Source organism: Scyliorhinus canicula, chromosome 1 (genome assembly GCF_902713615.1).
Source record: "Scyliorhinus canicula chromosome 1, sScyCan1.1, whole genome shotgun sequence".
In the NCBI taxonomy this organism is placed as follows: Eukaryota; Metazoa; Chordata; class Chondrichthyes; order Carcharhiniformes; family Scyliorhinidae; genus Scyliorhinus; species Scyliorhinus canicula.
Genome location: NC_052146.1, coordinates 187,787,643 through 187,807,379, shown reverse-complemented (window position 1 = coordinate 187,807,379; position 19,737 = coordinate 187,787,643). Strand labels below are relative to the sequence as shown.

Here is a 19,737-nt window from a genome sequence, read left to right as displayed (position 1 = left end):
GCCCATCAGGCGCGTAAGGCCTTGAGGGACACTACATGCCCCCCCCCCACCCCCGCCCCCAGGAGCACCCGGCTGCGAATGAAGCCGCTGAAGAGGGGCAAACAACTGGGTTGGATGGCCCCCTCGGTCGCCTGTGGCCAGGATCTGTTGATGGCCAGGCCCAGAAGCAGGTTTCATAGATCTCATAGAAGTTACAGTGCAGAAGGAGGCCATTCGGCCCATCGAGTCTGCACCAGCTCTTGGAAAGAGCACCCTACCCAAGGTCCACACCTCCACCCTATCCCCACAACCCAGTCACCCCACCCAACACTAAGGGAAATTTTGGACACTGAGGGCAATTTAGCATGGCCAATCCACCTAACCTGCACATCTTTGGACTGTGGGAGGAAACCGGAGCACCCGGAGGAAACCCACGCAGACACGGGGAGGATGTGCAGACTCCGCACAGACAGTGACCCAAGCCGGGCATCGAACCTGGGATCCTGACCCCTGAAGCAACAGTGCCAACCACTGTGTGAACATGAACATTGCAAGCTCACTGCAAAGGGTGCTCCTATTGTGAACATTTTAATCAGTACCTGTTTGGGAGCAACAAAGTGATGGTAGAGTATGACTGAAAGCCACTTAGTTGGTTTGAAAAAATTTCTTGCACCAGCAAAGGATGTTATTTTGAGAACCAAATTATTTGGAAGGTGACGTACAAGGAAGGGAAATTATTTGGAAGGCGACGTACAAGCAAGGGAAGCGGATGTACATCGCTGGCATACTGTCAAGATCTGCATTCCCTTTTTGAAGGAAGTTACTGATGCTAGTACAGAATGTGAAATCTTCCAGATTCAACGGGAAGCAGCTAGTCAATGTGATCTGGAAGTCATCAACTGAGCAGCGACATTGAAGCTGACAGATTAGCATATTCTGCTCTGATCAAACAAACTGCACAATGAGTTGCAATTCTTAAGTGCTACAGGAAGTAGTAATGAAAGGACGTTTGGAAACTATCAAGGACAGCGTTAATGTTGTGTTGGGCATGATTTCCTAAGATGGCATCTTGTAGAAAGGAGATGACGAAAACGATGCTGTAACACATCCATGTAAGCCATCAAGGAATTGAGTGACATAGACATAGGCATAGAAAGACATAGAATTTACAGTGCAGAAGGAGGCCATTCAGCCCATCGAGTCTGCACTGGCCCTTGTATAGAGCACCCTACTTAAGCCCACACCTCCACACTATCCCCGTTGTAGCCACCGAAGTTGGCCATTCCCTCAATACAAAATGGAGGAACGCAAAGCTTGCAGGGTAAAATGGACAAAGTTTGCAGCACAAGCAGGCTGCAACAAGCCACTGTGTATTCTGTCTGGAAACGAACATTCCGCATACTAATGAAGCAATTTCCGGGACAGTTAGCATAGTAATGGAACGATCCCAGGGACAAAGGACACAAATAGGGAAGTGATTGCAACATTGTATGGGAAGCCAGACACCCCGGCACCAGCGGGGTTCGAAGACAAAGCACCTGAAGGCCCGCCCAGTAGTCGAGGGACAGCCTTAGCATTGGGGGGATTCAAACAAATCGATTGGGAAGAGACCCAATCGATTCCCAGCAGATAGAGGGTCTGCCCAAAAGGGCGCAAAGCCCTGGGACCTATTAAAAAACAGGTCCCAAACTCAGTTCGTTCTTCTTGACCAGCCCTCCTCTCTTGACCAGCCTTCTCGACCAGCCTTTACCAAAGAAGACCTTGACCGAGAGAGAGGTTCGGTTCGGACAGCAGCCGCCAGCAAGTAAGTGTCTCACAACAATCGCTACCAGAGATAGACACTCCTGACCCCTTTTTAACCCGTACCAACCTGAAGTCTGCGGACCCAGTGCAGAGCAAGAGGCCATTGTTCCCCTGATCCGGCAGTTCCTTATTCAGATAAGTATTGGTCTATTTAGTGGTAGGAATAGTTTAGTCATCTTAGCGTGTGCATGAGTAGTTTATAATTGTATTATAATAAACTCATTTGTTTGAACTTACTAATTGGTGTATGGTTTCATTGCTTTGAACTTCACCTTGAAACTTGTGGCGGTATCTTAACGATACCTGGCGACTCCAAAGCTAAGTAACAAAACAGAGCCAAATCGAGTGTTGAGGACACTCACCCAGAACGAGCAACACCGTAATCTGGTAACCCCACCCAACCTTTTTGGACACTAAGGGCAATTTTTCTTGGCCAATCCATCTAACCTGGACTGTGGAAGGAAACCGGAGCACCCGGAGGAAACTCACGCAGACACGGGGAGAACGTGCAAACTCCACACAGGCAGTGACCCAAGTCGGGAGCGAATCTGGGACCCTGGAGCGGTGAAGCAACAGCTAACCGCTGTGCTACAGTACTGCCCTGGGTGCCATTGTTGCGAGCTGGCTGGGGTTGGCTGCTTAAGAGCTGCTCAACCTTCTTAGAGAGGGACCTGGTGAGCGCAGTGCCAGCGAATCAGCTGGCGACCCTTCATTTGCAGCAAGAAGCCGATGAGGCCTCGTTAAGTGGACCAATTAACGTTAAATAGCATTGCCGGTCCCTCTGGGCCGAGCGGCGGGAAGCCCGCTGCAGTTGCCACTCGCTGTAACACTTAATCCTTCCAGAGAATGGCTAAGAATGCAAAATCGGGTGGTTTTTGACATGGAGATTTGTTTTGTTTTTTTCTTTGAGACACCAGGGTGGCAGCATTTATTGCCCGTCGCTGGATATCTTTTCTGATTTCAAATCTACTGTGTATTGTTAGTTGAACCCATTTTTCCCACTTGTTATGGAGACCACAGTGATATTTTGCAGTCCAATTGGAGAATCACCCTGCCGTGCAACCAGTTTCCCACAGTGGGTGCTGTATGAAAGTCTGGAACAGACTCGTCATTTCTCTGGGTGTTAAGACGGAAAGACATTTTTAAATTATATATGTGGGCAGGTCAGACTTAGAGCTCCCTCCCAGGAGGATGTCCTTTCGACCAGCTATAATCTCTTAACTTGCCATTAATAGGCAGCCTTACCCTTGGATTTTCTTCCGCCAGTATCGCTTTCAGAGTTAAAGGAGTATATTAAAGGGGCTGGTTTAGCTCACTGGCCTAAATCGCTGGCTTTTAAAGCAGGCCAGCAGCACGGTTCGATTCCCGTACCAGCCTCCCAGGACAGGCGCCGGAATGTGGCGACTAGGGGCTTTTCACAGTAACTTCATTGAAGCCTACTCGTGACAATAAGCGATTTTCTTTTCATTTCATTTCATTTCATATGAGCTTTCTAATCACTTCAGGGTGCATCTCTTCCCCCCCCCCCCCCCCCCCCCCACCCTCATACGGAAGGGGTATCATATTGCCTGAGTCAAGTCTAGGACAGGCTAGCTGTGGTGACATTCCCATCTCTTGAAGAACATTAAAGAATTTGGTGGGTTATTGTGACAATTTGGAACTTTCCTCGCCTTTTCTATTTGCTTGGGACCACCACACAAATGACCAGGTTGTCTTGAATTTGGTTTCGCCAGCTTCCAACCGGGGTTTGAATTCATGCAGGTTTCTATTTGCAGACCCATGTGACGGAGGGAGGGGTGGGATAACAATCTGAAACGTAGAAGTCAAAACAAAACTGAATTTAAGAGTTGTGGGAGCTTGCCTGGAGAGCGCTGTGTGGCAAAAGCACCACCTCTGACGATAATGGGTAAATTTATCCTCTACCTTTCCGCTCAAAAAATTATTGGGTTCTAATTTCGGAAACAGTTTTCAAGGCAATGGCAGGCATCATTGGCTGGATTCTCTGTTACTGAGACTAAGGGCTGGATTCTCCGATTTTGAGGCAATGTCCGGAGGAGAGTCTAGTTTTATAATGAAAAGTCGACCCGGCGTTCCCGACATAAACGGCGGGAGAATTGCCGGGTCCATGGCCGCGCATGCGCTCAACAACGATCTTCAGCGGTTGCGCCGCACAGCATGGCGCCGACAGCACACGGACCCGGCCAGCCAAATACTGCCCCCAAACGCCCCTCACCACCCCCCACCAGTCCCCCCAGCTTCCCTGCCAGCATCACGGCTCCCTCCCGATTGGCCGGACTGGACATGTGCCGGAACACCGCAGCACCTCGGACTGCACCCACCCCCTCCCCCCTCCAGTCCTTGGCACGTCTGGTAGGCAGCGGAGGACAGGGCAGCACCACAGCACCTGGGAAACCTGAGCAACAGCCGGATTCAGTCCTGGTTGCCCCAGAAGATGGGGACCCAAGTTGCAGGGCGGGAATCGCAGCAGGCCACCTCCACTCCTGCTGTACCATCTGTGAAACCACCTACACATAGCTATAGGGCCCATAAGGCCAGGACGTCAGACCTCAGTTAAGTTGGCAGGGGTGCAGGGCACAGTTTAGTGATAGGGATACGGGCGCAAATTTGTATATACGTTGTCACATTAAACACCTATTCACACTGTTACAACCTGCCTCGGTGCTCTGTCAGTTGAGTCTGGGCTTGCCAGAGGGATGGAGGGGGCAGCACGGTAGCACAATGGTTAGCACTGTTGCTTCACAGCGCCAGGGTCCCAGGTTGGATTCCCGGCTTGGGTCACTGTCTGGAGTCTGCACGTTCTCCCCGTGTCTGCTCTGGTTTCCTCCCAAAAGTCCCGAAAGGCGTGCAGTTAAGTGAATTGGACATTCTGAATTCTCCCTCTATGTACCCGAACAGGTGCCGGAATGTGGTGACGAGAGGCTTTTCACAGTAACATCATTGCAGTGCAAATGTAAGCCTACTTGTAACCATAAAAATTATCATTAATCATTATTATTAAAATGTGTGGATATTGTGGGTGGCCTGGGCTCCCCCACCCACCCCAATCGTCCCCAGCACTGTCACCCCAGGGAGTCGATGGCACCGTGTGATGGAATGACCAGCTGACATGCAGGGTTCACCCAGGTGAGCGGTGGAAAGTGCTACCATGCACATGAGTCAGACATTGTCATATGGTGCAGAGCACCAGAGCTCATCGCAGAGCGGGGTGTCATCATCCTTCATCCCATAGACCAGACCCGCTGTTACTGCCAACACAGCCCACACCCTGTCGTGCAGCAGGTATGTATCATGGAGGGGATTGCAGGGAGGGGGGTGGCCGATGGGGGAGGAGGGGTGTGGGGATGGAATGCAGTGTCTGTGCCCCTGGCTAGGTTCCATACAACTCCCCCCCCCCCCCCCCCCCCCGCCCGCCCGCCCGCCCGCCCGCCCCATTGGTGAACCTGGAGGTGATCTAGCGTCCCATGCATGTTGGCCCTGGCGCACACTTTGTGCGGCTTCCCCTGCCTACTTTGGACCCATGTCCTGCTCATCCTCCTCATCAGACGAGGCCTGGCCTTCATCCTCCTCCTCCAGCACGTCGTCCCTCTGCGCAATGTTGTGGAAGCCGCCATGATGCGGTGATCCTCTCAGCATCAGTCTGGAGGGCCCCTCTCAAGCGGTACAGACTCCTAAACCGCATCCTCAGGAAGCCCACGCACAGCTCGATCACGTTCCTGATAGCTGTATGGGCGTCGTCATAACGGATCTCCGTATTGGTCTGTGACCTTGAGATAGACGTCATGAGCCACGACCACTGTGGATAACACCTGTCACCCAGGAGCAAACCCCCCAGCAGGGGCGGTGTCTCAACCATATCAGGAATCGTGAGTGTGCCAGGATGAAGGTGTCGTGTACACTGCCTGGGTATCGGGTGCAGATAGAACATACAGTGCAGAAGGAGGTCATTCGGCCCATCGAGTCTGCACCGACCCACTTAAGCCCTCACTTACACCCTATCCCCGTAACCCAATAATCCCTCCCAAACTTTTTGGTCACTCTGGGCAATTTATCATGGCCAATCCACCTAACCTACACGTCTTTGGACTGTGGGAGGAAACCGGAGCACCCGGAGGAAACCCACACAGAAACGGGGAGAAGGTGGAGACCCTAGTGACCCAACGGGGAATTGAACCTGGGACTCTGGCGCTGTGAAGCCACAGTGTTATCCACTTGTGCTACCGTACATTATGCGCAGCTAATGTTCACATATCAGCTGCATGTTCATCGAGTGAAAACCCTTCCAGTTTGTGTAGAGCGGCCTTTCATCTGCAGGCGCTCGTAGGGGGATAGGCATCCCATTGATCACCTCCTGGACCTGTGACATCTCGGCGATGGCGGCGAACCCCACTGCACGGGCAACCTGGTGGTCTCAGTCCATATTGAAATGGATGCATTAAGCCGACTGGGCACATAGGGGGCTGGATTCTCCACCGGCTTGGGTCACAGTCTGTGCGGAGTCTGCATGTTCTCCCTGTGTCGGCATGGGTTTCCTCCGGGTGCTCTGGTTGCCCCCCACAAGTCTCGAAAGGTGTGCTTGTTAGGTGAATTGGACATTCTGAATTCTCCCTCAGGTGTACCCGAGCAGGCGCCGGAGTGTGGCGACTAGGGGATTTTCAAAGTAACTTCATTGCAGCGTGAATGGAGCCTACTTGTAACACTAATAAAGATTATTATCTCAAAGTTTAAGCTAGATCCTTAATGTGGGGTGATCCTCATAGGGGGGTGATTTTGAGCCTTCTCTCTCCGTCTGTGAGAAAGTCGATGAGGGCTCGAAATCTGGAGAGGAGTGAAAAACGTGATTCTGTGCAGTGCGTTGGTTTTGGAACCCGCTGCCAGTCGAGTAGTGTGTCACGTCGTGCAAGCCCGGGAACCTCATTTTGATACATTAGAGAGAACTCATTCCAGACCTTCACCCCTCACAGAATCTTCACCAGGCACTGGCAGGACCTCACGCCAGTGTCATTTACACCAGCTCTATGTAAATGTGAAGCTGGCGGCTTCAACTCAAACAGGGATATCGGAGGTGAGCGCTCCGGCAGCCATGATTCTTCAGGATGTTCACTGCTCAGGGTGCACCAGAGAGGTCACAGGGGATGCAGATACGTTCAACTCAGGACTGGGGGTCAGGCACTCATTCTGGATTGGTGGCGGGTCTCGAGCAGACATTGCCTTCCATTCACTTTGGGACACCCCTTGCGTTAAGGGGATCTGGAGGCTGGCATGCTGGCATCAATTTCTGTCTCCTCCTTACTGGACTTGTGCTTAATCGCCGCTGGGGGAGTGCCCATCCTTGCTGGGAACTGGAAAGTGAGAGACAGGAGGTGAATACTAAGGGTCACCACTGGAGGTGACTGTGAGTAACTGGGTGGGGTCCCATGAGAGGCCAGGCTGCAAGGGCAGAATGGGCAATTCAGGAATGGCTTGTTTCTCTGCCTGCTTGGGGAAGCACAACTGAACTGAGTACAATCCCACACTCAGGCATAACTCTGCTTATCGTGGAGTTGAGCTCTATTGACTACCAATTGTACTAATGAGAAACAAACTTGCTGAACCAGTATGTAGGGTTTGTCAAATGGGAGAATGTGGGTGCCCTGTACATGTGTGAATATCATGCTCATTGCAGGCTTTACTCTCATAAGTTGTGCCAAGCCTGTCACAGAGGGTACTCAATTGATTGGAATGCAATTTCACCCTTTATTGACAACTCCACAGTGCCAATGAAATATGCAAAGCTAAAGAAAAATACCATTGATTTCAGCCCCATTCAAGGACCTCTTCGTCAACTTGGCAGCACGGTAGCATTGTGGTTAGCACAGTCGCTTAACAGCTCCAGGGTCCCAGGTTCGATTCCGGCTTGGGTCACTGTCTGTGCGGAGTCTGCACATCCTCCCCGTGTGTGCGTGGGTTTCCTCCGGGTGCTCCGGTTTCCTCCCACAGTCCAAAGAGGTGCAGGTTAGGTGGATTGGTCATGCTAAATTGCCCTCAGTGCCCAAAATTCCCCTTAGTGTTGGGTGGGGTGACTGGGTTGTGGGGATAGGGTGGAGGTGTGGACCTTGGGTAGGGTGCTCTTTCCAAGAGCCGGTGCAGACTCGATGGGCCGAATGGCCTCCTTCTGCACTGTAACTTCTATGAGATCTATGAAACCTGCTTCTGGGCCTGGCCATCAACAGATCCTGGCCACAGGCGACCAAGGGGGCCATCCAACCCAGCTGTTTGCCCCTCTTCAGCGGCTTCATTCGCAGCCGGGTGCCCCTGGGGGGGGGGGGGCATGTAGTGCCCCTCAAGGCCTTACGCGCCTGATGGGCACCACAGGGTCTGGATGCTTTATTGACCTTATGAATCACACATTGGTTTGATGTTTTAAGTTTAATTTGTTTTTGTTTCAGACAAGATCCTTATAAGGGACTGCTCCTTTTATTGTGTCCCTCAGTTTGTTTGTTTTAATTTAATTGATTTCACACAAAAAAGTTCAGTCCAAACCAACGAACCCCAATGCTCAATCAAGAGTTCACATCACAGAGGATGCACTGAAGTGACCCCAAGGCAAAACTTTCTGGTTAAGTCTATAATCAGTCACCCTGTCGCATATCATGACGGGAGGGGCTTCTTGATGTGCCGATGAGGACGCAGACGTACGTTCCATGCATCCACTCAATAGCTCTGTCACCCAGAGCGCGAGAGAGGGGAGGGAGTTGGCTGGCCTCTAGGTTGGGGAATGGCCATGAGACAAGAGCCAGCGAGAGTCTTGAGTGACCGGACGCATTATCCTGGTGGACCTGAGAGGGACAGGAGTGGGGATATGCCAATGTGAGGCTTAGTGGTGAGGCACTCACTAAGGGGGAAGCACATGGTGGAGGTCCAAAAGGAGTAGAGAGGTGAGGGGCAGGCCCACCTCAGGACTCCTCACCACTCACTTTGGTTTCCTTCTCTTTTCAGTGCATGATTCTGGAGAAGCATGGAGCCTGTCCAGTTCCCATTTCTACTCCCTAGTGATAGAGCAGCAGAAGAGACAGAGACATGCTGCTGCACGCAGCCAGGACCCTGCAAAGAAGGGGGACGCCGGGCCCATAGCTGTTCCAGAGCAGCACAGCACCTTTGAGACTGTATCGCCTAATAGTTATCTGATGTTCGCTTCAAATGTTGGAACCACAGTGCTGAAGAAGACTGCGCCTGTCCCGGAAGACAGTGGACAATCTTTCCCAAGCTAAAAGAACTGGCACCACATGGGATGGGAGGGCACCCACTGCCAGTTGCACTTAAAGTCACCGCCGCTCTGAACGTCCATGCGAGAGGCTGGCTTCAGGGCAGCATCAGTGATGTGTAGCATCTCCCAGTCAACAGCACACAAATGCATTCGGGAGGTGACCGGTGTCCTCTATGTGAGGGCCCGACATGCATATTAACTTGGGCTGCGACCAGGAGAGCCAAAACACAAGGGCCATGGGCTTTGCCCATTTAACTGGCATGCCCCAACCGCAGCATTTGATAGACGGCACCCGCATGGCGCTGCTGTCTCTATGGCATCGTGTGGCTTCATTTATGAAACGCAGGGGATACCATTCCTTCAAGGTCCAGATCGTCTGTGACCGCATGATGACAATCACGCAAAAATGCCAGTTTCCCGGTTAACGTCCATGACATACACCTTGGGGCACCCGCAGATCCAAGATGTCTTTAAGGAAGAGCAGTATCTGGAGGGATGTCTCCTTGGGGACAAGGGGTAGCCAATAAGGAGTTAGCTGATGATGACAGTGCAAAGGTAACAAACTAAGGCACAGTCCCTCTGAAACAAGGCTCCTGCTTTAACGTACATGCTGGTGGAGCAGGTGATTGGACAGTTGATGCGGTCACATTGCCTGAACCGGTCAAGGGGTGCCCTCCAGTCCAGCCCGTACAAGATGTTCCGAATTATTGTGGTCCGCTTCGCTCTCCAATACTTGGCGCTGCAGAGGGGAGACCACCTGAACCCGGAGGAAATGGACATCTCCTCAGATAAGGAGGTCAAGGAGGGTGGTGAGGGGAAACCTGAGGAGGAAGAAGAACCTCCAGCCAAGGCCCGTTTGATCCATCAACCTTGGGACGTCCTCATAGCCTCTAGGCCTGGAGACACGCAGGACCAGGGATGAGGAAACCTCCATACGAGGGGACTGCTATCTCTGCATTCGTGTGGTGCCGATTCAAAGAGCAGGAAAATGATGATGACGTGCATTGAGGACAGAGCGATGCTCCCCTCATTGTGAGATCTGTCCATCTGTCCGAGCTGAACACATCTTGCCAAGAACGCTTATCATGGGGTTCAAAGACCTGGGATGTGCTCATCTACTTCTTCCCCCTTTAAAGTCTGGGGTCCTGGTGTGTTGCTCCAATTCACCTCCAGGGTGGGCAACCTCTCAGCACTTTGCCAGTCCATGGCATCCTCAGCACGTGAAGAGAATGGCTGCTGTGAGAGGCCTGAGCATTGATGCCGGGAGGTGCGGGTGTCAGCAGCAGCAGTCCGTCTTCACTGAGTCACTCATGAAGGAGGTGGGAGAAACATAACGCTGCCATTTGCAATCTGCACAGGGATGAAACGCCAAGTGTGCGTCGGGGGTTTGCGGATCTTGGGAGGCCTGAGCATTGGTGCCGGCAAAGGGGGGGGGGGGGGGTGCGTGTGCCAGCAGCAGCAGTGCAGCTTCAATGAGTCATTAGTTTAGGAGGTGGGAGAGAGGGGGGTGCCAGATGGACTAGACACCCCCAGGGAGCCCTGGGTGGAGGGCCCTTGGCTGCACGCCTGCCCTTTCTCTACCCTTTGGGTCCCTGGAGGCCCCTGTGTTCCTCCATAGGATAGCGGAACAGATAGAGTGAGATCCAGAAGCCCCACTGCCCTCTGGCATTGACACTCATGAATTCCTGCTAGTGCCTGCACCATGCTGTTGAAATACCTGAACCATGGAACTCAGGCCCTCGGCCATGGAGCAGACATCCCCCACCATGGAGTGCACCCCCTGTGCCAAGGTCTCCACTGCAAATGCCATCCTCACAGTGTTGGCCTCGGCGTGGACAACACCATTGCCTCAGATACAAGGTGATGGGACTCCTCCAGACAGCCTTGCAGTCTGAGCAGGGATGCTATCATCTCTTTCTGACTCTTGTGACTCTGCTCTGCAGTTCCAGCAGCTCTGGGACAGCCAGACCCAGGGGCATGTCATTGGCCATTGGTTCAGCAGTGGGATGTCCTGGCCTTCGCCTGCTTTGGTACATCTGCGAGGTGCTCCCACTGAGGTGTGAGTATCTGTGCTGGTGGAGGGTGCGGCTGACAGCTGTGATGCCTCTTCAAGAGTGGGATTGGAGAAATCTTTCTTTGAGCTGCTCTGGATCTTCCCGGAGGGTGCGCGGATGATCCGGGCTGGTCGACTGTTTGGCCTGCAAGGGAAAGGAGATGGCATTAGTACATCACTGGGTATTAATGGTGTGAGATTTTTACTTGCGTGAAAATTGAGGTATGACTGTGTCTTCAGGGCACTTTTCCTCGCTCTTCCCACTTCACCATCAGTACCAGTATGGTCAAACTCCTCCCAGCCAGTTCAAGTGCTCTCTTCTCATGCGGAATCAGGTTTCTTAGCTCCCACATGACTCCAGGTGGCTGTGCCATCTCATACCAGTTGTGTTCTGGTTTGTCCAGTGCATACACCAATGGGGAGATTGTAGGTGGCACACCTGCCAGTTTAGATGAATCATTGAATCATAGAATCGTAGAATTTGCAGTGCATAAGGAGGCCATTTGGCCCATTGAGTCTGCACCGGCCCTTGGAAGAAGCACCCCACTTAAGCCCACACCTCCACCCCATCCCCGTAACCCCACCCAACCTTTTGTTTGGACACTAAGGTCAATTTAACATAGCCAATCGACCTAACCTGCACATCTTTGGATGGTTGGAGAGTGGCATGTGTGGGAGTGGGAGACGGAGTGTGAGGAGCAAACCTGAGATTGGGAGGGTGGCACGATGGGGGTGGGGGGCACCATGTGGGTGGGTAATCCATGGGGTAATTAGGTGAGAGATCACCTTGGAGGTGCAAATGGTGAGTGAGGGAGTGCAGTCAGAGACTGGAGATGGTAGTCGTAGACTGCCCGCTCAAACAAGGTCATTCATTTTCCTACACTGCTGCTCCATCCTCTTCTGCAGATTGCTGCCACTTACCAAAGCAGTTATTGCCTCCCAGGCTGGCGGGCCCTCTCCCGATTGCGGATAGAGTACACCCCGCCTCAGCTGCACTCCATCCAGGAGTCTGCTCAGGGCTTCCTCAGTAAAACATGGAGCTGGCTTCTGTGCTGCCGTTCCCCTCGAATGGATCTAGAACTAGAACAAGTGCTGGGGTGGCATTAATATGGAGCCTCCCAGTGATTGTACTAAGGAGCGAGCGAATTAATGGGTGGGCACCCAGAATACGGCATGATTCCTGCGTGGAGAAAAGCTTTTCTTAAAGTGACGTAAGATTCCGTGAGAAATCCCATTGATGGTTCCACCCTAGTTTTGTTGCCAGAACTGATGCTGTTTCTCGGTAAGATTCTGCATATAGGGGAAAATCTGGAAATTCCCCCAAAGCCTGCAGATATTGTCAGTTGGAGTTTTAAAGGCTGTACTGGTCAACCTTTTTTGGTCAGCTCGGACCGTTCTATCTGGGATACCTTGGTCCACTCCTCCATCACCCCCATCACCTCACCCTCTTCCCACGGCACCTTTCCATGCAATCACAGATGGTGCAACACTTGCCCGTTACCTCCTCCCTGCTTACCATCCCAGGGCCTAAATACTCTTTTCAGGTGAGGCAATGCTTCACATATACCTTCAATCTGGTCTGCTGCATTCGCTGCTCCCAATGTGATCTACTCTAAATTGGAGACTAAGTGCAGACTGGGGGACCGCTTTGCAGAACATGTCCAGTCCATCCGCAAGCAGGACCCAAACCTCCTGTCACTTGCCATTTCAACTCACCGTCCTACTCTCACATCCACTTGTCTGACCTTGGCTTACTGCAATTTTACAGCACAAACTGGAGGAACAGCACCTCATCTTCTGATTACATAATAAGAACTAGGAGCAGGAGTAGGCCATCTGGCCCTTCGAGCCTGCTCCGCCATTCAATAAGATCATGGCTGATCTTTTTATGGACTCAGCTCCACTTACCCGCCCGCTCACCATAACTCTTAATTATTTTACCGTTCAAACATCTATCTGCCTTTGCCTTAAATACGAGGTAGCCTCAACTGCTTCACTGGACAGGGAATTCCACAGATTCACAACCTTTTGGGTGAAGAAATTCCTCCTCAACTCAGTCTTAAATTTTCTTCCCCTTATTTTGAGGCTATGCCCCCTAGTTCTAGTTTCACCCGTCAGTGGAAACAACCTCCCTGCTTCTATCTTATCTATTCCCTTCATAATTTTATATGTTTCCATAAGATCCCCCCCTCATTCTTCTAAATTCCAATAAGCATAGAACAAAGAAAATTACAGCACAGGAACAGGCCCTTTGGCCCTCCCGGCCTGCGCCGATCCAGATCCTTTATCTAAACCTGTCACCTATTTTCCAAGGATCTACTTCCCTCTGTTCCCCGCCCATTCATATATCTGTCTATAGTTCCAGTCTGCTTAGTCTCACCTCATAAGTCACTCCTTTCAACTCCGGAATCAACCTAGTGAATCTTCTCTGCACCCCCTCCAGTGCGAGTCCATCCTTTCTCAAGGAGACCAAAACTGTACACAGTATTCCAGGTGCGGCCTCAACTGCACCCTATACAGCTGCAACATAACAGCCCTGTTTTTAAACTCCATTCCTCTAGCAGAATCACAGAAAAATACAGTGCAGAAAAGGCCCTTTGGCCCTTCGAGTCTGCACCGCCCCATGAAAGGCACCTGATCTGCCAATCCTATTGCACTTGCCAGCACTTAGCCCAGAGCCTCAAATGTTAAGATGTGCCAAGTGCTCATCCAGGTATGTTTCAAAGGATGTGAGGCAACCTGCCTCTACCACCCTCCCAGGCAGCACTTTCCAGACTGTTACCTCTGGGTAAAAACGTATTTCCTCAAATCCCACCTGAACCTCCCGCCCCTCACCTTGAACTTTTGTCCCCTTGTAACCGACCCTTCAACTAACAGGAGCAGCTGTTCCCTATCCACCCTGTCAATGCTCCTCATAATCTTGTATACCACCATCAGTTTGCCCTTCAGTCTTCACTGCTCCAGAGAAAACAACACAAGCCTATCTAACCTCTCTTCATAACTTAAATATTCCAATCCCAAGCAACATCCTGGTGAATCGCCTCTGCACCTCCTCCAACAATGGATCCTTCCTACAATGTGGTGACCAAAACTACACACAGTCGTCCAGCTGTGGCCTCACCAATGTTCTATATAACTCCAATGAAGGAGAAAATTTTATTTGCTTTCTTAATTACTTGCTGTACCTGCAAACAAACTTTGTGATTCATGCACAAGGACACCTAGGTCTCTCTGCACAGCAGCATTCTGCAATTTTTTACCATTTAAATAATCGTCCGTTTTGCTGTTATTCTTATCAAAATGGATGACCTCACATTTACCAACATTGTACTCCATCTGCCAGATCTTTTCCACTCACTTAAACTATCTATATCCGTGCAGACTTTCAGTGTCCTCTACACACGTGGCTCTGCCACTCATCTTAGTATCATCTGCAAACTTTGACACATTACACTTGGTCCCCAACTCCAAATCATCTATGTAATTGGGCAGCACGGTAGCACAAGTGGCTAGCACTGTGGCTTCACAGCGCCAGGGTCCCAGGTTCGATTCCCCGCTGGGTCATTATCTGTGCAGAGTCTGCACGTTTTCCCCGTGTCTGTGTGGGTTTCCTCCGGGTGCTCCGGTTTCCTCCCACAGTCCAAAGATGTGCAGGTGAGGTAGATTGGCCATGATAAATTGTCCTTAGTGACCAAAAAGTTTAGGAGGGGTTATTGGGTTACGGGGATAGGGTGGAAGTGAGGGTTAAAGTGGGTTGGTGCAGACTCAATGGGCCGAATGGCCTCCTTCTGCACTGTATGCTCTATGTTCTAATTTGTAAACAATTATGGTCCCAACACTGATCCCTGAGGCATGCCACAAGCCATTGATCGCCAACCAGAAACACACTCATGTATCCCCACTCCAATCCGCTATCATGCTAAACTTTATTTTATGCAGATTAGGCATGTTACAGCCTTTCAGGTGTAACATTTGAGTTCAAGAACTTCAGACCATGACCTCTCTCCACCTTCGCCACTTTTTAAATTTCTATCAATTATTTTCATTTCTCCCATTGATCCATTTTTCCCTCACTATCCCCCACCACCACCACCCCACTAGGACTACCTGCTTCCTGTTCCACGGTGTGCTTTGACACACTGCTTACTTCTGCCATGAATGCATTGTATCTCTTAATGACTAAGAAGGGTGCTGATGGTGGCACATTATCACCTCTGTCTTTCTGTCCACAACATGTGTGTCAATCTCCACCGATCGATGGCCCCCTATCGAGTCCAAATGCTCCACATACACCCCCCCCCCCCCACCCACTAAAAATCTGACCCTATTTCCAGTTCTCTTCATCTTTGAGAAGGAGTCATCCCGACTCGAAGTGATGGCTCCCTTCTCTCTCCACAGATGCTGCCAGACGTGCTGAGATTGTCCAGCATTTTCTGTTTCTGTTTCAGATTTCAGCATCCGCAGTCATTTGCTTTAATATTGAATGTATGTCATTTCTCCCTGGCTCAATTTGCACCAAGTCCCTTTGGTAACTTACTCCCACCTGGACAAAGCTCCCTGTAAATGTTTCTTTCAAAAATGTATTTAAAGTCTAGAAGCAGCCGATTTTAGGACCCAGGGGCCACCGAAAGCAGCACTGCGCTGGTAGGGGGGGGGGGGGGGGGATTCATCATTTTACTCAAACTCCGGGGTAATGCGGAACTTGCTATTTCTCCCCACACTGAACTGATACATTGTGGTCGAGGTTCGAATGCAGAGTAACGCCGCAGCGGTCAATGGATCTGAAACTGCTGATTATTTCTCAGTCAAGGATTGTACCAGCTCCACACGGAACACTGTTTTGCACCGAACTATCGGATCGGTCATCAGTTCGGACCCTCACATCGTGTTGACAAGGGGCAGCCCAGCAGGAGTAATGGAGTTTCTTCCCCCGCGTCCCCATCTGCACCTATTCAATAGCCGGACACCGCTGTGCCGCAGAGTGTGATCCAAACAGAGGTAGGTCTGCAATCTCTCCCAGCATCAGACTGACCCATCAGGCGATAACTTGCAGCTCTTTTCACTGTTAGGTGCTTTATTGTGTGTGTGTAGCAGATCACAGAATCATAGAATATACAGTGCAGGAACTATTTACAATCCAGGAACAATTTTTTGAAAGGTTTGTCCCACCACCTCTTCAGCCTATTTCCGCTGCATTGAAAGTAGTCAATCACTGTGACCAGCCTGGGGCTGGTTTAGCTCACTTGGCTAAATCGCTGGATTTTAAAGCAGACCAAGCAGGCCAGCAGCCCGGTTCGATTCCCGTACCAGCCTCCCCGGACAGGCGCCGGAATGTGGCGACTAGGGGCTTTTCACAGTAACTTCATTGAAGCCTACTCGTGACAATAAGCGATTTTCATTTCATTTCAATTAATGCCCCAGGTACACTCTGCCAAGCATTTGTTAAACTGCACATCACACGAGACAAATGCGATTTCAAACCGATATGTTAGCGTGTGCAATTCGGAATGGTAAAATAGTCTCTCATACAAGCACATACACTCTCACACACATGCACACTCCCGTGCACACACATATGAACACTCTCCTGCGCACACATATATTCCCATACACACATTTTACTCTCACGCACAGAACTCTCCTGCACACGTATACACACACACACATACACATGTTTCAGAGAATCCCTACAGTGCTGAAGGAGGCCATTTGGCCCATTTGGTCTGCATGACCTTCTGAAAGAGCACTCTACCCACTTCCCCGCCCTCTCCCCGTGACCCACCCTAATCAATTTGGACACTAAGAGGCAATTTATCATGGCCAATCCACCTAACCTGCACATCTTTGGACTGTGGAAGGAAACCGAAGCACCCGGAGGAAATCCACACAGTCACGGGGAGAACGTGCAGACTCCGCACAGTGACCTGAGGCAGCAATCAAACCCGGGACCCTGCCGCAATGAGGCAGCAGTGCTAACCACTTTGCCACCGTGCTGTCAATACTTGCTCTCATATATACTCTTCCGCACATACATTTGCACTTTCTCAGACTCATGCTCTTCCAGTTTCCCTGCATACACACTCACACACTTATATTCTCTCTCATTGATTCATACACCCACATACTTGCACACACACCTCACACTCATTCACATGCTCACACTTCTCCAGCAATTCATTGGGATGGAGGATGACTTGCTTCACTCCAGTTTGATGGGTTCTGAGATGGCAGTTCAATGTGTGATCTGTCACCTGTGGGTCAGGTGACTTGAATGGTCAGATAGTTGAGGTGTTTGCTGGTTTATGCACTTAATTTTTTCCAATTAAGGGGCAATTTAGCGTGGCTAATCCACCACATCTTTGGGTTGTGGGGGCGAAACCCACGCAAACACGGGGAGAATGTGCAAACTCCACACAGACAGTGACCCAGAGCCGGGATCAAACCTGAGACCTCGGTGCCATGAGGCAGCAATGTTAACCACTGGGCCACCTTGCTGCCCTGGTTTATGCACTCTTACCGGCATTTTGACTTTGCCTCTGTGTCCCGAACAATATCTCTCGTTTTTGTGTTCTGTGCCTTCCCAAATAAACCTCCACTTTTCTCAGTCACAAGCCAGGACCTCTCGTGAGTCGGCAGGAATATTTAACCTAATCAGCGATGCTTTCAGGACATCCCTAAAGTGTCCTCCTAGGAGCTTCCTGTCATGGCTAAGTTCAGAGTAGGACAGTTATTTTGGGAGTCAGGTGTCAGACTATGAACAATACAGCTCATCATTCTGGGCATGTTGGCGCAGGAGAGAACAGTGCTATTGGATCACCTTTCTTGCCACTGGAAAGATCTTGTGAAGGAACTGCTGGTGAAACTTCACCAGTGCTTTGAGGTACCTGTGGTAGGTTGTCCAAGTCTCTGAAGCACATGTACACACTGGCCACGTACACACTGTTACATGTATCATATGTGCTGTTGTGTATACGCTGTGAGGCATCCACACAAGCATTGTTGCAATTGCACCATCAAGCATTCACACAAACGCTGTTGCGTATACACCATCAAGAATCCACACAAACGCTGTTGCGTATACACTATCAAGAATCCACACAAACGCTGTTGCATATACACCATCAAGAATCCACACAAACGCTGTTGCGTATACACCATCAAGAATCCACACAAATGCTGTTGCGTATACACCATCAAGAATCCACACAAACGCTGTTGCGTATACACCATCAAGCATTCACACAAATGCTGTTGCGTATACACCATCAAGCATTCACACAAACGCTGTCGCATATACACCATCAAGCATCCACGCAAACACTGTTGCGTGTACACCATCAAGAATCCACACAAATGCTGTTGCATATACACCATCAAGAATCCACACAAACGCTGTTGTGTGTACACCATCAAGCATTCACACAAACGCTGTTGCGTATACACCATCAAGAATCCACACAAACGCTGTTGTGTATACACCATCAAGCATCCACGCAAACACTGTTGCGTATACACCATCAAGAATCCATACAAACGTTGTTGCACATACACTGTCAGGTGTCCATACAAACTCTGTTGCGTATATGCCGTCAGGTCCATACAAACTCAGTTGAGTATGTGCCGTCAGGTGTCTGCACAAACTCTGTTGTGTATATGCGGTCAGGTGTCCACACAAACTCTGTTGCGTACATGCAGTTAGGTATCCACACAAATGCTGTTGTGTATAAACCATCAGCCGTCCACAGAAATGCTGTTGCATATACACGGTCAGGTGTCCACACAAATGCTATTGTGCAAACGCTGCTGCATATATGCAGTCAGGCATCCACACAAATGCTGTTGCATTTACGCAGTCAGGCATCCACAAAAACGCTGTTGTGTACATGCGATCAGGTGTCCACACAAACTGTGTTGCATATACATCCACACAAACGCTGTATACACAGTCAGGCACACACAGAAATATTTATACACACTCATATGCATGCACTCATGCACTAACACACACTCGAAGACACCTACCCGTTTACATGAATTCAAGTTATGCAAAAATACACCTGTGTCTATAAACATAGATATTTTTTGCCTATATGCAAAAATAATTTTATAAATATCTGTGTGGATACAGATATGCAGACACACGTACACGCACACTCCTGGTTATTGGGTGAGAGGCACACTGCTGCCTCAGTGGGTGATTACTGGTAGATTTCAGTAGAATGGAGCAGCGCTGGATCGGAGATATACAGGGTAGGTAGGTTGGTGTTTAAGGTGTTGGTTTTCAGGTTGGGAGACTGGACCAGCTCTCTGTGAACAGGGCAGTGCGATGCAGTGATGGTGCTTGTCGACTGCAGTGTTCCTCCCGCCGATTCTGCTGCCCCCCGCCCCAGGGGCCGCTCGGTGGAGGGAATGGCTCAGCGAACAGCCCCTCACAAGTGCTCATGGATCGCTCGGCACGGTCTAGTACCACGCCGGGCAGCTTTTTAAAGAAAAGATGAGGTAGGCGGAACGAAGTACTGTTGTTTTATCTTGCTCCGGGGAAATACGTTGTAGCCGCCGATGTGAAACGGACCCATCTACACAAATATATTCATCAAACATTCATATCACATGCAGTTATACATACACCCCACGAACA

General features: G+C 50.4%; 1 protein-coding gene across 4 annotated transcripts in view; it reads left to right on the top strand.

Moving 5' to 3' along the window:
• Nucleotides 1-15,789: 15,789 nt before the first annotated feature.
• LOC119970386 (synapse differentiation-inducing gene protein 1-like) overlaps nt 15,790-19,737 on the top strand; it is a 105,258-nt gene continuing 101,310 nt past the window's right edge. The window contains exon 1 of one of the 4 annotated variants that reach the window (XM_038804929.1): nt 15,790-16,097. The gene's annotated coding sequence lies outside the window, so the exon portion shown is untranslated. Of the gene's footprint in view, nt 16,098-19,266; nt 19,354-19,494; nt 19,599-19,737 lie in introns of those variants that run through there. The other 3 variants (XM_038804936.1, XM_038804955.1, XM_038804947.1) reach the window with 3 other exon arrangements.